Below are 24,744 nucleotides of genomic sequence, written 5' to 3'. Positions count from 1 at the left end.
CGTCCCTGGGGCAGTGTTTCCCTCCCCAGGTGAGGGCTCATCACATTCAGCAGATGGTGCACAAGTTTCAGCTTGCCCAGAGTCTCCCAGCGTTTGAGTTCTTGAGATTGCTCGGCCTCATGGCATCCTGCATTCTTCTGGTGCCAGAGGCCACGTTGCGGATGAGATCTTTGCAATGGGCGCTCAAGCTCCAGTGGTCTCAGTCCTCCGGCAGGATGTCTGACCCTGTTCAGGTGCCGTCCTCGGTCGCCCAGGACCTTCTGTGGTGGGCCGTTGAAGACAATCTGATGAAGGGGGCTCTATTTTGGCTACCCTGGCTGGAAGTGACGATCGTGACGGACGCATCCCTCACGGGATGGGGAGCTCATGCCAACGAGTTGAGTCAGCAGTCGTTGGTCTCCGTCGGAGTCCAGACTCCATATCAATCTGTTGGAGCTGAGAGCCGTCAGGCTAGCCCTGAAGGCTTTTCTGCCGACTGTGCGAGGGAAGAATGTCCTGATGGTGGCCATGCACTACCGCAACAAAAAGTGGGGGGCAGGGTCACTTCCTCTGTGCAGGGAGGCGATGCATATCTGGTTCTGGGCAATCCAGCAGGAAGTTTCGATCTCGGCAGTTCATCTGACCGGAGACGAAAATGAGATGGCGGACGCTCTGAGCAGGCAGAGCGCGATCTCTCACCAGTGGGTGTTGGCTCAGGAGATTCTCCTGGAGATCTTTGCCATGTGGGGGACCCCTCAAGTGGTTCTCTTCGCCTCCAGTTTCAACCGGAAGTGCGAGAACTTCTGCTCGCAGGAATTTCCTCCAAAGAGACGCGTTTGTGGTGGAGTGGTCATTCCCACTGCTGTACGCGTTTCCTCCAGTCCCCGTCATCCCGCAAGTACTGCAGAGGTTACGGAGGTTTGGTTCCCGGATGATCCTGATTGCTCCGGCGTGGGCCCGGAGGACGTGGTACCCGGACCTTCTCGACTTGTCCATCTGCCCGCCACATCGTCTTCCCTACCGAGACGATCTGCTCTCACGGGAGAGGGGTCAGGTTCTCCATCTTGAGGACAGATCCCTGAACCTTCACGCTTGGTTTCTGAAAGGTTGAGGTATATGGATTGGGACCTCCCTGAAGACGTGATGGAGGTGTTGCTCTCGGCCAGACGGCCAGCAACAAAGTCCCTGTACCGTTGCCGTTGGCTTAAGTTCTGCGACTGGTGCAGGGTTATGAATGTGGATCCTTTTGCATGTGACATTCCCATGGTTCTGTCTTTTTTGCTTTCTTTGGCCCACAGGGGCCTGTAAGTGGGTACTGTTAAAGGTTACCTGGCGACGCTGTCCATATTTAAGCGCTCATCTGAAGAGTGTTCCTATTTTTAAATTCCTTTAATTTCTCAGTTTCTGAAAGGGCTCACTAATGCGTTACCTCCGTCACCTTTCCTGGTGCCCGGTTGGGATTTGAACCTTGTTCTCAAGTTTTTGATGGGTGCTCCGTTTGAGCCTTTGCATTCATGCCCTTTGAGACTGTTAACTCTTAAAACTGTATTTCTGGTTGCGGTCACTTCCGCTCGCAGATTGAGTGAGTTACAGGCACTTTCAGTTAAGCCACCCTTCACTGTGTTTCATAAGGACAGGGTTGTCCTTAAAATTCGTCCTTCCTTTCTTCCGAAGGTGGTGTCGGAATTTCATTTAAGCCAGAGGGTTGTTCTTCCGGCGTTTTATCCTCCTCCACATCCTGGTAAGGAAGAGGAGAGGCTCCATAGACTTGATCCTAGGAGAGCGCTAAGCTTTTATATTTCACACATGTCCCGGGTCAGAGTGGACAATCAACTCTTCATTGGTTACGCTGGAAAGCGTTTGGGACAAGCTGTGACGAAACAGACTTTGTCTCGCTGGATTATTTTGGCTATCTCTGAGTGTTACCACCGGTCAGCTTACGGGCCCATTCTACCAGGGGTATGGCTACCTCTACTGCCCTACAAAGGGGGGTTCCTATTCGTAACATCTGTGATGCAGCCACCTGGGCTTCGGTACATACTTTTGTACGTCACTGCTCCCTTGATTCCATCCGTAGGCAGGATTTGGCCTTTGGCAAGGCGGTCCTTTACTCCGCAATTTGGTTGGGCATTCTAAATTTCGGTTTTCTAAATTCTTTTCCCACCTCCTTGCATTGGCACTGCTTTGGGAGTCTGTCATAGATATGGAATATGTCAGAGGACTCAGTCCCCTCGAAGAACAAGTTACTCTCTTACCTGGTAACGTTCTTTCGATGGGATGGTCCGACGACGTATTCCATATCGCTCCCTCCCTACCTTCTCCGCTACAGAATTTCTTATGTGAATGCAGCCTACGTTTCCGCAAGGCTTTGTGTGTCAGACTGGGGGAAAAAACTACAACTGAGGCTATGGGCGTCGTGCGTCCTACTTATAACATCCAGTGACGTCGGCCGTCGGAGGAGGTCCTCGAGGGCGGCGTACCAACGTCATCGACGCAGGACGCAGACGCCGAAGATTTTCCGAAGCAGCACAACTCTGGTGATTACTGTCATAGATATGGAATACATCGTCGGACCATCCCATCGAAAGAACGTTACCAGGTAAGGGAGTAACTTGTTCATTCTTACTATATACCGGCCTGGTACGAACTCATTTTTGGTACAGAGGGTATTTGCTGTGTGTTGCGAGATAGGTTGGAGGCCTCACTAAATTTTAATCTGTATAAGCCCTTTGGGTTCGTGACACCTTGCTTGGAGCAGGGGGGGAGGGAACACCCCGAGTTGAGTGACTGCCTAATAAATCGGGATGAACCGATACTCTTGTCCGTTGACAAAGATTTGGACACTCCATATCCTTTGATGCACAGCAGTATCGGCAACATTGGAGGGACTGACTGTCAACTACGGGGTTCAAGTGGTCTTGCCACCACCTCTGTTCGGGGTCCTGCCCCACGGCTTTCTTGTGCTCGGCTGGTGCACTGGCATCCCAGTGTCTCTCTATGTGTCTCTTACCTCCAGGTTTCATGTGCTCTGCTGGCGCTATATGGCTCTTGCATCCCAGGACCTCCCTGCATCTCGTATCTCTAGGATTCATGTGCTCGGCTGGCGCCCTGGTGTTCCAGCGTCTCACCATGGGTCCCTTCTCGGTGTTCCCATCTCCTGCTTCAAACAAGTTTCAAACTCACAGGCTTGTTGGCTTGTGTGGACTCTGCGCTCTCATTTCTGTACGTCGGGTGTCCATTATTTAACCTACTCCTCCCTGTGTATGGGATATTAGGATTTAAGTGGGCGTGTTCCTTGCCTGTAAGATTCTGACATGTATTCAATGTTTCTTCGTCCCAGTTCTAAGAGGTTTCTGTGGTAGTGGAACACATGTAGGAGATTATCTGGCTGTCTCTGGGGAGTTCCACACAAGAACTGGAGTCCTTGTCACCAAAGGCAGAGTCTCTCCTGGTGAGGACCCATTTGCCTCGACCCCTAGGGAGAGTTGCTGAGCAGGCTCACTTCCCTAGCCTTACAGGGGGGGGGCTCCCCTTTGGGGAGAAGTGGCAAATTCACTCATTTCAGCGCCTACACAGGCTTGCTTCTCTCGCCCTCTGGCTGGTTCTTCTTCTATTCAGCATTGATATTTACAAAAATGTTTGCCTTTTTGTTCCTCCATGGAACAGGATGGGATCATCCATTGGCTCCTTACTCTATATAAGGGTGACAACAATACCATGTCAGAAACCAATCCATCCATTTTTAAAGGCTCTTGTACATTACTGCCCTGCTCAATTCCCATATAGCCAACACACACTTGGGATTCTGTGTTACAGGGAGATGGAATAAAACCCTTGCTTGGGGATTCCTTGTTTCCTAAGGGGGTGGCTTCAACCCCCATGATATCCTGCTTTCCCTGACCCCTTGGGGTTATTAAGCTTAGTGCCCAGGGGACTCCTCTCCATTGTCCCAAAGGTGGGTAGCTCACCCTTGGGGCAGAAAAAGGATGAATTCCCCTGATTCATTACAATTCGCACAAGTAACATGGTTGGAAACATCCAAACTGTTTCACATATATTTTTTCAAAGATCATGTCAGCAGGAATGGGATCAGACCTCTGTACCTCATTATGATAACGCCATAATCCAGTGGTTCATGTTTATGCAATCGTTTTCCAGGTACACAATGTAAATTGACTAGGTTCTTGCATATTTCCTTGTGAACTACAGCCTCGTCTGAGTAAGAAGCTTGTGATTTGGCTAAAATAGCCATTACTTTAGTCAGGCCTCAAACTTTGCACTCACCGCTAGACATTGGCAAGTGATAATAGACTCTTGGTGAGTTGGAAATGCTGTGCTGTGTGTATAAGGAGAATGGAGAGAGAGAGGGGGACTTGTTATGGCTGGCTTTAAGCTTGCAGGTTTATTTTTTTTGTTTTCAAATAATTTTATTTTACCCCTCCTAAGTTCTGCACTAAATATATATTAGCAATGGGCAAAGGTTTTCATTGTATTGGTCGTGAACCTTAAGCATTCTTTTGACTAGTGTCTGAATGTTGGGGCCGTATGGAGAGAGACATGGTCAGAATGTGATGGTGTTCTGGGTGGATCTATTCTCTTTGTCTCTAAAAATACACAGGAACTCACCTTCCTATGCAGTTATGCTATGTGTAGCAGGCTTCGAGCTTAATTTAAGTTTACCGCAGAAAGCTGTTGCAATTACTCCTGGTGGTGGCTGCATATGTGTTATGAAGGTTCTTTTTGGCCACAGTCTGGCCAGCAGAATTAATGATCTTTGAAACATGCGTGGATTTAGGCAGGGATAAAAATGTCAAGGTTCAAGCGATATATAGCATGAAAAGTCAATCCTCCCAAATCCCCCCCCCACCGATATGACTGCCTGTCCTTAACATGCACACAGCACACCATTTCTTACTCAGTCAAGTGATGAGTGCAAATGTTTAGACCTTGATTTAGGTAGATTGTTGCTTCTAACTTGTGATCGTGGATTGAGATTGCAGCTACTTTGAGGCATTTCCTATGGTCTGAAAAGCAGGCTTTGAATGCCCTGTCCAACATATCGCACACATGTAATTACTTCTTTTCGCATTGCAGTTTTACAGAGCGTGCACCAATCCACACTAGCAGCAGAGCACTGAACAAGATGGTTGGAGGAAGGCACGGGAGCGGGGTAAGGAGAGGCATTTAAAGGGCGTTAGATATTGTTGATAGCGTTGCCCATGGTTTACTGTCGCAGGGAGAGTTTGCGCTCTGCAGTTAAATGAATCGTCTGCAATATAATGTAGTATTGATAGAGGGCAATTCCGACTGAGATTACATTGTTCGCTTTTTAGTATTGGTAGTAAGAGATGCCGCCAAACATGTTGACAGAACAGTGATTTTGCCACTCGATGCTACCTTGAGAGTTGCGGGAATGAGTGGGGGCGGGATAATGGCATGAACGAAGATGCGGATTTTCCCCACCACCAAGTCAGAGGATAATTCGATCAGACTTGAGCAAAATACTGGAGTTTAGGGTTGGATGGATTTAGGATGTTTCTGCTTAAGGCATTGAAACCCCCTTAGTATACGTGGAAGGAACATGGTATATTGAAATATAAAACCTGTTTCAATTAAACAGATGTTATAAAATATGTAGGGCGATCCTACCCATGTTGATGCATTTTCAGAAGTGACATAATACTTTTATTTAGTTCTGCATTCATTTGTTAAATATTTATTACATTTGTATATTAGATTTTTTTTTATTAAACACAGGTTTATCTTTATTTGGATCCACCTTTTTATCATGTACACTTTTGAGACATATGCTTTGTGTTTGTTTGTGTTGCTGGTTTTATGGGGTTTTATGCCAGAAATAAACATTGGCCTTTTGATTGATCGCCTCCATGGAGTCTTAGAGTGCAGGGACAAGAACATTGTTTGTCTGGTCTTTGATGCGCAAGGGCACACCGCTTACTTTATCACTGCCTTGAACCCCCAAATTATGGTGTGTATATTACATATAACGCTTGTGGCAAAACACAACCACTTTTTTATGACATGTATACCGTGCTCCAGATAAGATTTGGAAGTGGCAGTATTTTACTCGCTTTTTTTAAAAAGTTGGGAGTAAAAATTAAATTCCAATTCCCAATGGGAGTATTTAATACGCGAGTAAAATTATGTTTTAACTGTAAAACTGAAATGTTTTTGTAATCATTTCTTTGCACCTAGTTTTGTATGCACATTAAAAGATGCATGTCGACTTATTCCGATCAGGTAGTAATAATAGTTTCTTCCTGTATTACTTGCACTACTGGCCCAAACATATCCATGGAGCTGTGTGGGTGAAAGCAGGGCCACAATGTCCCATGTGTCTGATTCCTACTTTTTATTAGGAGTATTTGCCTATTTTTAGGGAGTAAAAGTGGCTGATACACCCTTTGTCTGTAGGGATGCATGCATGTGTTTTTTTGTCGAGTGCCCTAATAGTACTCGAAGGGTCAAGCAAAGGGTGCTATACAATGAGCAAGCAAAGGAGCGTAATTACATTGTAAGACCGGTATTTCAATAGATGAGTAGGCTAAGCATGATTGCGCAAATGCGAACCCATGGACCTTTGTCCCTTGGTTATGCATCGAAGTTGCAGAAAGATAAACGGAATTGACAGTGGATCTCCTCGATTAGTGTGTCTGAAAGCTCTACTGGCAAATGGGTCTCAAGTTCTTGTGCATTAGAGGAAGGGGGTGGGTTTATATTTTTTAAAGGGGACATGACATATGTTTCTCTTTACTGTTAATATAGTGTCTTCTTCCGATATCCCTGCAATACACTCTTCCCATCCATCTTATATGCAACATGTTTGAAAGCATTTTTTTTCCTTTGGATGACCTCCATTTTGTGAAATGATTGCAATCCCTTAAACAAGAAGTAACATTAGAGCAGGAGAGTGTGTGCCGTCTCTAGATCTGTTACAGCACCAACTGGGAGCACGTCATATTGCATGTTATTTTATGCTCCCTCAACAGGTTAACATAACTAGTAATCCTGCCCCAATAGTAGTGTAACTACTGAGAGTAGTACTATCAATAGTAGTACTACTAATAGTGCTGCCTGTAATAGTAGTAGTGCTATCACCACAATTGTAGTGCTGTCTTTACTAGAAGTAGCAGTAGTGCTAGCAGTAATAATGGTAACTGGACTAGGAGTAGTGTCTATAGTGCTGGTAGTGATACTAATGCCAGTAGTACCATCAGTAGTAGTAGAATCTGTACTACTAGTGGTAATACTACTCACGGCAATAGTAGCACTACTAGTGGTAGTACTCATGATACTTCTAGCAACAATAGTTGTAGCACTAATTCTACCATGAATTATGGTACTACTTATTGTAGGTCTACCACCAGTCGTTGCATCATTGCCAGTGATGATGCTACTACCACCACTGCCAGTAGTTGTATTACTGCCAACAGTAGTAGCAGTACCAGTAGTAATTGTGTGGCAGTTCTAAGCTGCACCTCTGGTGTTATGGTGTAAGTCCCTGCATTCCTAATGTTTTCTGGGAATGTTTACCAACTTTGCCTGAGTGGGACTTAATTGGAGGCCTCACCATGGACTCTAAATATGTCCATGCAAAATCTAAAACCTTCCAAGGTTGGACGCCCAAGAGGTGTCCCTTCTCACACTTCTCGAGCCTTCTGGCACAGATGGCTTTGTGGGCTCCACTGCTTGGTGTTAGTCTCCTGTGTATTTTTGCAGCATGGTACTAGAACCTGCTGTATGCTGAAAGTGCCCCTATTTGGATCTTGTCCCAAGTCCAAGAGCCTAACAGCGCCTGCTGCATGAGTGAGTATATTGGTGTTGCCCCATGTGATCACGGCCTCCGCCTACATCGGGGAGAACAAGAGCAGGTGTCAGCAGAAAGAGTTCTGGCTGGAGTGCTCTAGTGGTGATTGAACTCAGCTTTGAATCCACACCTAAGTGAAAGCCTGCAAACCCTGTGTTGGGTGGCTGCCAAATAATCAAATGGTCGCAACCTTATGATTAAAGCTGGGACAGTTAAGCTCCCGATTTCCTATTTAAGTCCAAGATCTGCGTCTCTAATGTGCCCTTCCTGGGGCCTAGTCCGAAGAAATACCATAACTAGGAGCTACTTGACCTGACTTTAACCTTCCAAGACCCTTTGCACAGCTAAACTCTGCCAGTGTTTAGCCTCATTCACAAGAGGGAGGCCAATGTGTGTTGTTCTCCTTCTTTGTCCTGATGGGCATGATTGGACTACCAGCTCAAGTAACCTTTGCTCCTCAAACGCTTCACTGCTCGTCTATACATAGACTTTTCACAAAGGTGACTGAAGCACAGAATTGTTTTACTTAATTTGTGGGTACCCATCTCACTACCTTCTGGCACATATAATGGCACTGTATACGGACAACACTGCCAGTACCCACTTAGGTGGGGGGCAAAAGACAACCCATGTCCTGCTTACCTGAGAGATGTGTTCTAGTCCCACTTTTTATTCTATCCATACATGGTCTGCAGCACAGACTCCGGCAGGTGACACCAGAGGTGCCTAGAACTGAAAAGGTTCTAGTCAAACTCGTGAAACTGTTTGGGATTATGTTTAGCAAATGTATCTTTAAGCGACTGAGATAATTGCTTGGGAAGGGAAGTTTTCCCTTAATATCAATAATATTGCGTTATTTATAGTGTATTTAAAGTAGAACACTGTACATAGAAAGTTTGTATAAACAATTATTACCCAACTGAAGTCATTGAGCTACTTTGGAAAGGTGAAGGACTGAATTGGCCTTGGCCGGATTCGATACTGTGACATGCAGATAAAATACAGATCCCAGCAGTGAGTGCTTAACCCACTGAACTATCTTACCCGCTAATTTCTTTGATCAGTAATTGCAGTTTATTGATCCAAGGCCATAGCACAGGGAGATAGTTGCCTGTAATACCTGCAACAGTTTTTGTGCATTTGAACATTTCTTTGTGAAAGGACTTCAGGGAGTGAACAAAACTCTTGCTAATGTTGTGGTCTGTAGTTGATTGGGTCAGTGATCCTATCGTGTTGCATTGGCTGACTGGGGAGAGATCACTGTTCAGAGATGTTCTAGAAGAATTAAAGTCAATGAGGGAACTTTATAATGCCATGAGAATAGCCTGTGTGCCTTCGGGAAAGACCATTGGTTCACCGATCCCAATCCACACGAATCCTTAAATCATCTTTAGTCTTTGAAAGGTGGGACACGAGGTTGTCAATGCCCATCCGGAACCAACTGGTCCAGTAGGCCCGTCCTTGCCTTCTATTGCCCAGCTAAGGCTCTGAGTGGCGATTGATGCAAGATCATTTGAGCCGCTGGTATGGCAGGAGTTGGAGGTGGCATTTGTGCTATTGTGATCTGGGGTTCCTAGAAAGCACCTTTTTGCTCTTCTGTTCCTGGTACCGTTCATTGAGGCAAACATGGATGGTTCTAATGATTAAACCTGTAAAATGCCGGGATTTTAAAGAAGCTTTTTAAAAATCTTTTGCATGTGGGCGGTCAATCAAAGTTATTTAGACTGGCAGCCTTTGTCACGATGGGTCCGAAAATAAGGCAAGATACGATTACCTTATAGTTTTATTTGAAAAGTACTTGCTTTTAGTTTTCTTTGTTCTTTCTTCTCTAGCATGTGTTTGCCAAGGCTTGTAGCGTAATTCATGTTTTGTATTATTATTTCTATTAATTTTACCATTTAACTCGACAATGTGTCTTAAATGTTGCTTGGATGCTGCTGTGAAACAAATGAGGTGGGTTTTAATTTGCATTGGCAAAGAAATATTGTACCTTGGAGCGTAATTGTGGGTGTTTGTTCATATTTTATTGTGTACAAATTGGAATATTAGTTATTGTTTGTGCTGTACTGTTAGTTTTATGGATATATGCTTATCCGAAATGAAAACTTCGTTGAACTGACTGATAAACCGAACCAAGGAGCTTTGGTATCAGGCATATCCTGCATCCTGTGGCTATTAGAGCAACTGTGAGCCCAAGTGGTTTTACTCAGCGCTTGTGCCCGATGGAAGATTTGCAGGCCCACCTGCTCTAGCTTTAATTTTCAAGAAGTGAGGGCACTTGCCCAGAGTTACATGCTAACTGGCGAGTCTGCAGATTGCAGGCACACCGCACATTCAGGGTCGCGCCTGCGAGGCAGCAAGAGCAGTGCCCTCCCCTTCCATGCATCTCTGTTGGAAACTGCAACCTTGTGAGAAGTATGCTAAAGACACTACAATTGAGTTCCCGTACATCTTTAATCTTACCTGTACCAATGGAACCCTTTCCTGCAACATCAGATAAAATGTGTATTTCATTATTCTCTCTTGTTGGAGCTTCCATTATTTGATGTGATATTGCGCTGCACTGTACTTCCACCTTAAGAGTTTACATTGACTGCTCACACGCTCAACCACAGCGTTTACTAGGGAAGGGGGGGGGTCTGCAACCTATGGCATCCCAGATGTTTTGAACTACATCTCCCATGATCCCTCACCATTAACTATGCTGTCTAGGGCTGATGGGGGATTTTGTAGACCAGAACATCTGCATAGCCAAAGGTTGCATATCACTGCACTAGTTTACCCAGTGTGAGGGTATAGAAGACAGACACTGACAGAAAAGGTTCATTATTTCGACTAAAGACTTTTATTAACACCCCCAAACTTACCTGCCTCAACCTAGGAACAATCGGTGATCTGTCAGGATGTCTATCAAAGTAAACATGTTCTCACTGTCCTCTGTTAGTAACCAACTAAACTAACCCTAACACTAAAACTTAGGCTGACAACTACATTAAAGTTTGTGATTTCTTCAGTGAGGGGAATGACTCCCTTCTCCTGCTTTTCCTTCTCCAGTCTTCCTATAGAAATGATTTGATAAATGTTCAACAACAAAAAGGAAACCATGGGAATGACTCCCTTCTCCTGGTCCTTGGTTCTTCACGCTATCTCCAACACTTCAGTTGCAACTTTCAGTCAATGTCTCAAACTCCTTCAGGCAGTATAGAAACGCGGGTTGCTCTCCTGATGAGTATTGCATCCCTAAGCCCTCTGATTCTTTAGTTGGCCTTGTCTTGTAGCTTATATATTCTCTTGGATTATCACTACGACAGATGAAGCAATATCTGATAGCTTCTTGCTTTATTTTGTTCTCTCTCCACTTATCTTCACTCTGACGGGGACTCTTCCAAATGCACTTCTCTGTGCTGTTCTCCTTTTTATTAATGCTAGGCCGAGGAAGATTACCCCTGATGCACTTCTGAGCAGTGTACTGCTTACTGTGAGTACTAGTATGAGGGAGATTGCTCTCAATGAACTTATATCAGTGATACACTCTTCATGGTGAGTACTAGGATGAGGGAGAATAGTCCTGATGCAGTTCTCAGTAGTGTAATGCTTACTGTGAGTACTGGTACATGGGAGATTACTCCAGATGCACTTTTCAATGGTGTACTCTTTCTGATGAGTACTAGTAGGAGAGACATTACACCTGATGCACTTCTTTGTAACACACATACCCCTACCAGACTTCTGCTGCCTCCCATTACCTTCTTGCAGCATTTCACCGGTTCTTCCTGGGGCTGGTGTTGCCATCCTCACTCTTCTCCTTCTCTTCTGGTTCTCTCATGATTGTTGCATTGTCTGCCGGAGGCTATGGTATCAACAGTGTTGTTGGAACCACTGGTCCACCTCTGTGAGGTCCCACCACTGTGTTCCTGCTTCCAACTTCTGTCCGGCCCTTACTCTGCTAGGCCTGTGTGTTTGGCAATCCCAGGCAATACTGGTCCACCTTCTCTCTGCATCCGGGCTCCCAGTTTGAACTTCCCGGGCTCACCAGCTGTCTCTCAAGTTTCTCTTGCGCAGCTCGCTTGCATGCAGCGAGCCACACCAACCAACTAGTCTGTTCTTCCAGTTCATTTGAAGTTGATAGCGCAGACCTCACGTAACATCAACCTCATAGTGTACGGTCTCTGAGGTTTTCTTAATGCATCTGGTGTGCCCCCTTGTGTCAGTACTTGTATAGCTTTTCCTATTGTTTCCCCCATGGGTTTCTTATGCTCTTCTTTGTCTCAGTATTTCCATACTAGGCAGAGTCATGATGTTACAATTGCACATACTTCTATTAGTGCTGTAAGGATGATATGGGTGTATGTGACCAGGGTGTAGGGAGGTTTATTTCCGGGTGGTCGTTCTTGTCCCCAGGAGCGGAGTCCCTCACTATGAGGTCCTCCCGCATGTTTCCACCCTTAGGTTTGACGAGACCTGGTGAATCATCACACCAGGGAGAGCTTTCTGGAACATTTGCCTGGGATTAATACTTGCTCTTAAAACAAATTGCCATACCAGTAGTAGAACTATTAGCGGTAGCGCCATTAGTATTAGAGTGATTGATACCAATTTCTTAAGTGGTAATAGTGGTGGTGCAGCAATAGCTGTCATTGGGATAGGGAAAGAAGCATCTCTGGGTAAGACTGCAAAGCATGTTTTTGGTGGTGGGGTAAAATTGTCAAGCAAGATGCCTGTTCGTTTGTGGGTGGACATGAGTCCGCCAAGTAAGAAGTAAGGTTGTAAGTAGAAGAAGGGGACGCGGCCACTGTGTGTAGCAGAGCGGCTGGAGTATCAAAAAAGTGACCTTGTTGGTGGAAATTAAATTGAAAGGCACCTTTTACTTTGTATATTTGCTGTTGAATTGGAACTGCTGCCTGAGTACGAGTAAATCCCGTGTTGGGTTGCTCCCTGCAGAGCCCAACATGAGCCAGACTGCCTTAAGGACAGCCACTACAAACACGACAAGGACCCCACCTGGGGATCGCAGAATGACTTACTTGCCTTGAGAAAGACCCTTTGGGTCGAAACACGTGTCGGCTGACCGAGCTAGTGCACAAATGCCAGAACAGTGTTCTACACACTCACCATTGTATTAAGAAGAACCGCTCAAAATACCATTAATAAAAGCGAACCTGTATCGCACTAACTACCGTGTTAGAAGGATTATTTATCCCGAAAATTGAAGCAAGATAACCAGGCGCAAACCCACTTCTCCTACACACGTGGAAGATGACTCCATCTTTGAAGATTCTGTTTTAATTGCAGGATGTACTGCATGGGATGTGAAAAGGAGCCCATGACACCATGGGCTCCTGCAAAGCGAAGCTCCGCAGATGATTTGGACTGCGACTATGTTTCATGTGTACAAGATGCGTTCCAATTCATCTTTATGTACAATTAACACATTAAATTGATGAAAGTTAATGTCACGTTTACATGTTTGGACCACACCAGTTAGCCTGGGGAGCCAAAAGCTCTTGGCTCCGAGAATTTTCGAATGCTAGCCCTCATGGCTTTGAAGGTGTCTTCCTGGTCATTTACTTTGCAGGCAAGGGTTTCATAGTTTGCTACTTGCAGCCCTCTTTCAGAGTCTGAGTAGGCCTCTTTTTTACGGATGTCTCATATGAAGATGGTGTACAATCTCCACGTTTCCCAGAGCAACAAAAACAGGATTTTGCAATTTGTAACTGCACATCTCCTCCATTCTTGGCCTTCTTTTAGACCTTATCGGAATATCCTGGATTGTGTGAAGTCCCTAAAATAAATGGCTATACTTATGCCAACAATTTTCCTCAGTTTAATTTTATAATTCCATGACCGGATCCTCCTGCACCTGTTCTCCTGAAAGAGTTTGTCTTCTATGTTCATTACTGCTCATCCTCCTATCCCATCACAGTCCTTACTTCATGATGGGTCCCTGCCCTTTGTACAGGATGTTATTACAGATTTCTATTTTTACCCCACTTTTACTCCCATGTAAGGCACCCCCTTTCACCCGGCCCTTCCTGTTTTTTTCTTTTTCGCATCTACAGGATGTTTTGTATTACGTCATGGGGCAGTTGCTGGTGATGCAGGAGGAATAACACAGACTAACATGGTGAAGTTGCAGGTGTTGGCAAGCTTTTTACATTTACAGTTAGACTGTCTTCTTCGCATATGCAAACTCATCTATAACACTGATTATTTCTCTACTGATTACTTTCCACCACCCCCTTCACCAATTCTAGCTGTGTTTATTATCGTACCCAACTGTTCAACTGACTCTCAAATCTAGCTGTGTTTAGGACTGTACTCAATTGTTCTGTTAGGCATAGGCCTCTCTCCCAGTACACAGGACTCTCAAATCTAGCTGTGTTTTAGGATTATACTCAATTGTTCAATTGACTCTCAAACCAAGCTGTGTTTAGGATTGTACTCAGTTATTCTGTTGGTCGCAGGCTTCTCTCCCATTATACAGGACTCACATCCTGCTGTGTCCAGTCACTACCTGAAGCCAGGCCTCTCCCGCTGTACAGTCACCTCAGTTCTGTGCGCTCAATTATTACTCCCTGAAACCCAGACCTTCCTCTAGCTACCAAGGGGCCCCAAAAACCAGCTACTCGAACGACCACCTGAGACCATTTGAAACCGGGCCCCCGCCTGTCCGGGCTCCAACTGAAGCGTTAATCACTCCCTGCCAGTATTGACCATCCACACCGGTGAAACCAAGCCCCAACATCTGGCCAATACCTGAGATCTATCACTACTTACCTGAATCCTATACCACCTGACAGCCGAACGCCCACCTCCCCAAAAGTCTTGACAGTGCACCCATAGGAAACGCACCCGACCCATTGACAGGAAGGACAGGCTTAACCTGAGAGCATCCAAGCATATCAAGACCAAAGAAACATCAATACTGTGCTTGCACAATACATCGCAGAGGACCACTTACCTCTGCACTGTGAACCAAAATGCCCCAACCCAGAAAGGGACGCTGAGAAAGATAGCAAGATCGTGCAACAATGGCCATGGACACACAAAACCAACAGCACCTAGCTGAACCAGCCTCAAATTCTGAAAATACCCAGCCTAACACGGTTATCACCAGAACAAACTATGTAAGAGAAAAATCCATATATATCTCGCACCTTACCTCGCGACAACCACGAAGCGTCGATACCTCAACAACACTGAAATCCCGACACATACAAAGAATCCCCTGAAACACCCAGAAAAGAGACGGGAGCACCCAAGAAGAGTGGGATGATCCCACACCCTTTACCCCGTACATCACAATAACAGAGGAGCACCATTGATACCTACAACATGCCAGACAAGACGACGAAGCCCTGTGAACCAACAACCCCACCATTAACCTAACAGACCAATTCAATGAAGAAGCCATCGCTGATCTTCAACCAAGCATCATCACTGGAGAAGCACCTCGATTGAACATGCTATTAACCCAGTGGCCGCTTCAATGAAGAAGCAGCCGTCGCTGTTCTTTATCCAATCAACATCAATACAGAAACAACACAACTGAACAACTACAGACCAGAACAAGGAACAACCAATAAACAAAAACACACCAAGAAAATCCACTGTAATTTAATAAACACAAGGTCAGTGTCCAAACACTCAACCGAAATATACAACCTCCTATCTGACGGGGGTATCGACATCCAATTGTAACTGAAACATGGCTAAGCGACAACTACAAGATCACCCTCAACAACTGCCTGCCTGAAAACTTCAAATGCATCAAAGCAAACAGGAAATCTAAAAAAGGGTGTGGGGGCGACTGGCAATCATCCACGAGGAACACCTGGCTATCAAACTGGAAGATCCATTAAACATCGATAAATGCGAATCCTTAATACTACGCCTATCATTAAACCCCAAAACAAACCTGAAATTTATACTGATATACAGACCACCAACCTACGATGCAACCTTCGTAGACGCCTTCACGGATGCAATCACTAACCTAGCCATCATACATAATCATCTGATCATCCTTGGAGATTTCAACATCTGGTTCGATGAAGAATCCACAACCACACAAAAATCTTTAGCCGCCCAACTAGCAGCAATGAATCTACAACTAATCAAAGGAGCAACACACTCGGCAGGGCATACACTTGATGCAATGTTTGCCAATAAAGAACTCATTACCACGGCACCCCAATTAAAATACTCTGGAGCGACCACCTCATCATCCCATTCATAATTAAAATGGCTGTTCCAATAAACAAGCAACAAGATAAACCACTGATCACCATGAAAAGAAACGGGAGAACCATCAAAATTTCCAACCTAACTGAACTCCTGGAACTCAGCAAACCACAAGCAACAATTATGGAAGAAGCTGAACTGGACAAAAAAAGGGACAAAAATGTATCTTTACTCCACAGCTGGATCGTAATAATACTAGACCACATCGCCAAAGAAAAACCTTTCACTCCCCCACACAAAAAACAGTGGCAAAATGGTTCACCCCACTACTCAGCGCCATGAAAACTAGAATCAGAATGGAGGATCAACAACAACATTACAAATAAACTAACATTTCTACAACAGATCCGCTCGTACAAAAAGGAAATACAAAAGGTGAAGAGGAAACACTACGACAACCGAATCTTCAAAGCACCAAACACCCAAAAAGAACTCTTCAAAATCATTAATGAAATAGAAAGCCCACCGGGATGCAACAATACGCCAATCCATCGATGAAACTATGCAATGATCTAGGAATCCACTTCAAAAATAAAATCATTACCATCCAAAAAACCATACAAAGCAGACTACACAATCACATTACAGACCCCACCTACCCTCACGAGGAACAGCCGAACAAACTATGAAGCTTTCCCGAAATGTCAGTGGAGACTTTCGTCAAACTGGTAAATCAAAGCAACAAATAAGGCATTCCCCGAAGACGCCTGCCCCCCAGACATATACAAATCAATTTTCAAACAAAGAACCCCCATGGAATACCTGAGGGATGTCCTGAACCTCTCGATCTCGACAGGCAAAGCACCACAGGCCTTCAAATCGGTGTACATCAGGCCGCTACTCAAAAACACAACGGGAAATGTAGAGGACTTATACAACTACAGACCTATCTCCAATATCCCATACATAACCAAACTGCTAGAAACCTTATGTTTACAAAACAACCCAAGGATTCATAGAAGAGCACTGCCTACTAGACCAGGCACAAGTTGGATTCAGACCAATCAGAGGAACATAATCGGCTCTCCTCTCAATATGGGATGACCTAAAACCAAACACAGACTTGGACAACAGTACTGCCCTGATACTTCTAGACCTATCTGCAGCATTCGACACGGTCAACCATGACATCCTCTTAACGAGATTAGAAGGACTGGGAATAACAGCCACCGCCCTACTATGGATCAAATCCTTCCTAACAAACAGAACGGAAACCGTATGGATGAAACCTTTCAGGTCCAACCCAAGAGACTCCACATGCGGAGTACCACAAGGATCATCTTTCTCCCCGCTCTTATTCAACATCTACCTATATCTATTAATCAAAATCATCAAAAGACACAGCCTCACCTGCTACAACTACGCAGACGACATGCAAATAATCTTCAAAATACAAGACATCTGAGAAGAAAACACAACACTAGAGAACTACCTTTGTGATATATTCAATTGGATGAACTTGAACCACCTCAAAATTAACCCAGGCAAAACAGAGATAATGATCATCACACAAAACGGAGGAGACATTAACCACATGCCCTGGCCAAGAGAACTCAGTATGACCCAAGCGCCTGGGGGTCCTGATGGACAACAATCTCACTCTGGAACCACAAGTAAACGCTCTACTTAAGAAATGCTTCTTTCTCGTGCGAGCAGCAAAAAGGATCCTACCGTGCCTGTCATTCTCCAAGAAAACACTTACCATCATCGCTCTGGTCATGTCCAGAGTAGATTATGCCAATAGTTTATACCTGGGTATGCCTGAAAGACTTCTAAAAAAAACTACAACGCATACAAAATGCGGCAGCCAGACTCCTTCTCAAACTACCCCGAAGAGAACACAACACACCAGCGTTAAAAATACTACATTGGCTACCAATAAAACAACAAATAAAATTCAAATCAATGTGAATCACGCACAGAGCAATACACAACCAATGCGCAGAATTCCTGAGAGATAAATTACGCCTACACAAGCCAACAGTAATGCTCAGATCAAGCAACGACATCCACCTGGAACCGAAACCCTATAACAGAAGAATACTCGGAGGATCCTCTTTCTCTCACCAGGCACCAAAAACTTGGAATGACGTACCAAAGAAAAACAGAATACAAGAAACCACCTAGCATTCAGGAAACTGCTCAAATCCTGGCTCTTTACTGCGTAACTAGAAGACCACCCAAAAGAACTCCCACACCGCTAAAACAATGATAAAGGGAGACACCGTTCCCGGCTCCCACCAAGCAACCGAATACGAACAGAATCCAAGGAGCACACCATAAGACACAATGAGAGATAGCCACAACAGGTGGACACTAAAGACAGAACACATAGACAGACCAAGACGGAAGCACTAAGATGATTCATCCATAGCATCCCGGCCCTGTACCACACCCGAAATTCCATCAGACATATTCACATAGATAGTAGGGAAGAGGACACTACTTCTCCTGCTGCGACACCCAAGAGGAGTACAGACACTCCAATCTCACTATACAGAGTTCATTAGAATACAACAGGGAGTGCGCCACGCTAAAACCCAATAGTTCTGTTAGGCATAGACCTCTCTCCCACTATATGGGTCTCTCAAAGCTGGCTGTGTTTTAGGATTGAACTGAATTATTCAACTGTTTCTCAAATCCAGCGGTGTATGATACTTTACTCAATTATTCTTTAGTTCTTATGCCTCTTTCCCGCTATACAGGACTCTCAAATCTAGTTGTTTTCACACCATGCAGGATTCCCGAAATCTATGCATTCAACCATATAACCCACTAACCGAAAAGTTTGAACTTTCTGCATACTTAACTCACTGAATAACTCACCCACCCACCTCTCGCACCGCAAGCCGCATTCACTTCACCACACTGCAAAAACACATAAGCCGGACCAACAGCACACGAGGACTTACATCGCTCCGATATTCGCACCAAAGCTCAGCGCACGGTGTATACCGAGATGAAGCTGCCAACAGAACACCACTCCTCTCCCTATCCTACTCCCTCTTCACCCTACTAACACATCCTGCCTTCTCATTTGCAGATCCGCCAGAGCGCCTGGGGACCAACTCCGTTGGTGACGGTGCGTGGTACATATACCTTTAACATTTAACATATGGCAGTGCAGTTGTGAGTTGCAGGGCTTACAATGCCTGCAGGCACCAAAAATAACTACCATTAACCACAAATATGGTGCTCTGCTGACCCTGTTCGAAGCAGCAGCTTCTCCTCATCTGTGACACACAGCCTATGTGAGCTATATATACTTATATATGTATATCAAATCTTAAATATGTGCCTGTGTACCCGAAAAGGGAGACTGGCTAACTTGTAGAACTTTAAAATAAATATTGAAGATGGCAAAAAATCAGATTCATTCAAAATATTAAGAACACTCGGCAAAAATAGGCAGAAGACTGAAGTAACCAATGAGCGTGAAGGAGACGACTACTTTTAGATGGTACAGAAATAATGTTTAATTATGTATGGTCATCACCATTATTTACGACTCGCCACAGTCCTTACTGAATGAAGGGTCCCTGCCCATTGCAGATAATGCTATTGCATCTTTTTATCTAAGCCCCCATTTCTATACCAATCACTTTCCGGTCTGCATTGCACTTGCTTCTCCACATCTGTTGTGCTAGACCCGAGAGGAAAGTTGGGCATCACTTCTCTGTGACTGGTCAGACATGTGGGAAGCACCTGGCCTCCAAATGTTTGGTCCGAGCCCAACCTCTCATCCTTAAAGAAGAAACAGGACCCGGAATTCGACCATCTGCACAGTGGATGGGCGCTCGCGTTGGCTTTTTTTAAACTTATCGACACACCTTTTCCTATGCTCACTGAACGACATGCACATAAACCTGTAAACCTGTGTACTATGGTTGGACAAAGCCTACAGGTGCGGTCTCCATTGTCATATTTAGTTGAAATATTACAGCGAAGAGTACATCAAGGTATCTCGGAAGGGGGAAAGCAAAATCTTCCTCCTGCCATGTCCAGCCTAATTAACTAACAAAGGCTCCATGGATCTGCCCTGCCCTTTAACTGATGGTGGCAGCTTTGCATGCTAATTAAAGTTAATTCACACAGGCCCACAGGGGGCCTGGTTGCAGGACTATCAAAGGACAGGAAAACCCCAACAACCTTTGATAGACTCTGTGTAAACCTGAACCGAGCGCCGCCTCTCAGTATCAAGGGCAGTGACCTGTCATGTCTGGGACAGCTGTGTACAGTAGTCATCCCTGCAGGGGGACCCCATTCAAAAGGTACGAGTATAAGGTTTGTCGGCGACTGAAAGTCTGGTCTCGTTGCAGCTTCAAGGGAGGCCTGCTGTTTTAAACAGGAAACACAGAGAGGTCAATTAACCAGAGAGACACTTTGATCCACAACAGACAGGAAGATGGGTGGATCTTAGTATTACATGTTTTCACCCCTTTACCTTTTCTGTTGCAAAGCACTCTGGTTATGACCTCATGTATACAGGAGATTGTTAGCCTCCACCAGTCACTGCGTCACATTTGGCTTTAAAAAAGGGTTGAGCTCCTCTTTTGGGCAGGTCACCTGAAGACTTTGCAAGGAGTAAGTAACAAGAACAACTCATTTGGACCCTGGCTGAAGGTACAGTCTGCCTTACAGTTTCCGCCAGTGAAGGAAGGCCAGGATTTTCAAAGAGGAAAGCAAGATCTCACCCCTAAACATCTCATAGGGAACCGAGGGAGATACTGCATCCAGAGGACCCTCCAGCAGCTCCAGAACCGCCGTGCCCTGCTAGGCTCTGCAGCAAGCTTCCTAGGTGGGAGGTTCCAGAGAGCCTCTGAACCAAGGACAAGGCTGTTGCGTGCAAAACACTCTCCTCAGCTTTGGGCCATCTGCCTTAAAGGACGACACAAGCCAAGTGAAGAAGCTAGGAGGGGTGCATCGAAAAGCATCAACCCGCGTCTGCCTTAAAGGACATTTTCAAACCAGTCCACCCTCTCAAGCTACAGCCGACTGCACCACTGTCTGTCGTCATGTCAAAGTCGCTAACGTCCTGCCAAACAGCACTGAGACAACGATTTCTGGCCAAGAGCCACCGTTTAAGCCAGCCTGCAGCAGTCCGTCCAGCCTCGCTCGCCGAACCGCCTGCCACCTGATAACCTGCAGCTGTCTCTCTTCTTGAAGTCTGTCGCAGGAACCGCAAAGCGTCCTGAAACCGACTCGACCCTGTTGAGTACCAATAACTTCTACAAGCACAAGGTACATTGTCAGGGTCGGTCTGGGACATACACCTGTCTCGGGCACCAATGAAAAAGTGGCCCACAGTTGCAAATAGCTATTCATTCCTTTTATGACACTGTTTGAATAGTACCCTGGGGAAGTTTTTTGATCAAACGTGAAGCAAATTGTGCATTTCAAAGAATATTTATCCGGCAACACTGGTCAAAACTACAAGCTACATAGTGAAATAACTCATCAAACTGGTCCACATTGGCCGAAAAAAGTGTCTCTCTTTGACCCAAACAACTGGCCCACACCAGCTTTTAGCGTTTTTGTTTCGGCTATGGGCCTATTGCCCTATAGGCCAAACCAAGCCTGTACATTGTGGCTGTGTCCCCCTGGTCCTTTTCCGAAGGTTCCTAGTGACATTTTTTACAATCCATTGCTCCCTTTGTGTTGAAACCAAGTATCCTTCAACAATTGTGATGTATTACTTTACCAACTATCCTCCTGTCAGCATACAGAGTGCATCCCTTTTCCTTCTTTTCCCTCTTGAAACTGACTGTCCTGTACATTCCTGTACAGGATGTGGTTGTATTTTGTAATGTGCAAGTGTCTGTTGTGATAATAATAAAGTAGATATTGTTATACAACTTGACTGGCTAGTCCCTTTTATCATTGGGTAATAATTGTTGTTTTGCTGTGTTGCAACTAACCAACGATCCACGACCTTGTGGCGATAAGCCTGCCGTTCCGTCCACGTTACCAAAATTGGACAAGGAGGTTTATCATTTGCTTGTGGTTCCAATCTGTTTGGATCCCTTCTGGTGCAATAGAGGTATGGGGCTGATTGATGGTTTAGAAACCAATATTTATCCCTGTACCATTGATGTCCCGGAAGTCAATTAGTCACAGACACCTCTTTTGGGGTTACATTAAACCACAACCTTTTCTGTCGGGTTATCCATTGTAAAATAGCATTATTATTATTATGGTATTTATTGAATGTGGACCTACCTTCAATAAGCAACCAAGTGCTTTTCAAGTCAAAGATGGGAGGACACAGTGAGGGAAAACCCAGAGATACAAGGGAGTGGGGAGCTAACAACGGGGGAAGTGGAGGGCTGGCTCAGCGAGTCAAGCACTGGACATGGATATCTGCATGAAATCTGATGACTTAGGTTCTAATCATCGCAACAGGGCTGACTCAGAGCTTTATACTTGCATGGTTGCTAAGTAACACCATATTATTATAGCGCTTAGAACCAGGAGTTCAGCATGTAGCGCTTTTTAAAACGTGGTGTTATTATTAGTATTTTTATTATTATCATAGCTATGGTGAATGCCTGGACAATGGCAGATTGTCTCATACAAATGCACTTACTTACTTACTTGATACCCCACAACAATAATAACAATCGTGTGTATAGCGCGTTCTGATTTGAAACACTGTAAATGACGGATGTGCTTATGATCCTGCACAGTGCTGCTCAGTCGTTGGCACTCGGGCTTTAAAGGATAGCAGTCCTCAGAGCTGCTTGCCCCTGGAAACATCAGTCATGCTGTTAATTTACAGATCTTGCAAAGGTAACCGTGAGAGGGGGGCAAGTTATAGCTGCAGACAGGTTGTCGTGCACAATCTGGAGTGTAGGCTTTGTGCTATCATTAAATCCAATTTATAAGCAAACAAAGATATTGATACACTTTGACACAATCCCATTTTCAGTGACATGAGCAAAATCCAGAGGCCTTAAAAGCCAGCTAAAAAGGAAAAGGCCGTTTTAAGTCTCACATAATGGGGCAGAAATGCGATCAGCGCCTACCCTGAAGCTTTCTATTCTATTTGTCATTTTCTTTGTGGTGGCAAAGGTGGCATTTTACTGATGGTTACAATTTTTATTACTTTTAAATTGTTACATTGTTTTGTCAAACTCTTTAAAAGAGGCCGAATGTAGCGGAGAAAGTAAAAATGTGCTCGATACAATGCAGAATGGAAAAGTATTCCAGAAGCAATCCACTATTTGCTGCTGCTATTCGCGTCAGTGGGGACCAGGGTAGAAAGTCTTGATGGTCACCTGATGGGAGCAGTATCCTGGGGATTATCTCCAGGAAGATGCATTAAGAGCATACCCTCCAATATGTTTCTGCCAATGAAAGCATACCTGAAATTTCCTGCATGGAATTTGAAGGCAATTTTAAAGGAGGATATTTACAGCTAAAAGCTGATATGCATGGGTTTAACCATAAGCATCCCACATATATGCACAGTATAATACTTGTAAACATCTCAGAACCAACAACAACCTCCTGTTTTCTTGTTGAAATAGTTTTCCATTTAAGTGCAACTTGGGTATGTAACAGTGGTCAGAAATGCATAGGATTTGAAAGGGAAGGTGTGGGTTCTGCGCAGAAGAAAGATTTAGGAGCAATTTGTGTATTGTAAAGCACTTTCGACAAACAGCATTGGTTCACGATAGAAGGTGCAGTTTGCCAGATTTGTTATGCACATTCAGATCATCATGCCCAGTTGCCCCTGTGGACCGCGATGTTAATATTCAGCACATCCCATGATCCCCCACATATTTTTTTGGGTGTGCACTTTTGAGTTCGGATCTTTTCGCTTTTGCTGAATGGTTGCCTCAGTATTCTTCACAACCGTTAACGTACAGAAGAGGATGGCCGGTTGTCATGAGCTACATCCGTGTATGGTGTTTGTGAACTTTCATGAAAATATTTCTGTGATCCTCAAGACAAAGTTAATAACTGTCTCTAAACAGAGGATATAGTATCATCTACAAATTAATGATTTAATCAAGAGTGAACATAGCTGTTCGTAACAAACTCACTAAATTGGTGCATTATTTTAGATGAGCCCGAGATTAGCGAGCAAATTCTGAAGGGCTCGTATTGACATTGAACCAAAAACTATATATATATGTATATATATATATATCCACGGATAAGTCTTGTATAATTTGTGCATATGTGATAATAAGCCAGAAGCAGCACACAGGTTGCTTATAGTCGGCTGCAATCGTGTGAAACACACTGACATGCTATTTAGTTTTACAGTTGTGGCCTTCTTTTTAATTGTACATTTGCAAGCAGAGGACAGAATCCGTCCTCTGGCTCAAGGTATCACACATGTCCAAGGTTTTATACGGTGGCTATGGAGTTGAGTATTAATGAAGCTATTGGTGCACACTACAGGTGGCTGCAGTAGATTTGTATTGTCTTCATCTAGCTCACACATCTATGCAGGGGATTTGTTTTACAGCAACACTCTGTGCACCACTATATACAAAATCAGACCCTAAAAACCTTGCAGCGATTAACCCGTAGTGCAGCAATCCCCAAACATGACATGTACTCATTCCGATTCAGGACTAACCAATCCCACCCACCTTTTAGTTCGTTGCCTCCAGCTTTGCCATCTCACAACCGTTGTGGTTCATTGTGAAAAATGAACCATTGTGATAGCACTTTGTCTA

The 24,744-nt window shown here is 44.6% G+C and overlaps 1 protein-coding gene across 9 annotated transcripts in view; it reads left to right on the top strand.

Annotated features, from left to right (window-relative positions):
- Positions 1-24,744, top strand: part of NEXMIF (neurite extension and migration factor) — a 1,570,947-nt gene that overhangs the window by 854,798 nt on the left and 691,405 nt on the right. For 3 of the 9 annotated variants that reach the window (XR_011274134.1, XM_069612576.1, XM_069612577.1), the window contains one exon: positions 5,074-5,149. The exons of the other annotated variants lie outside the window; for them this stretch is intronic. The gene's annotated coding sequence lies outside the window, so the exon portion shown is untranslated. The remainder of the gene's footprint in view (positions 1-5,073; positions 5,150-24,744) is intronic. 9 annotated transcript variants of the gene reach the window in all.

The sequence above is a fragment of the Ambystoma mexicanum genome, chromosome 5p (genome assembly GCF_040938575.1).
Source record: "Ambystoma mexicanum isolate Mex_15411 chromosome 5p, UKY_AmexF1_1, whole genome shotgun sequence".
NCBI classification, from domain to species: Eukaryota; Metazoa; Chordata; class Amphibia; order Caudata; family Ambystomatidae; genus Ambystoma; species Ambystoma mexicanum.
This window is presented reverse-complemented; position numbering and strand designations above follow the sequence as displayed.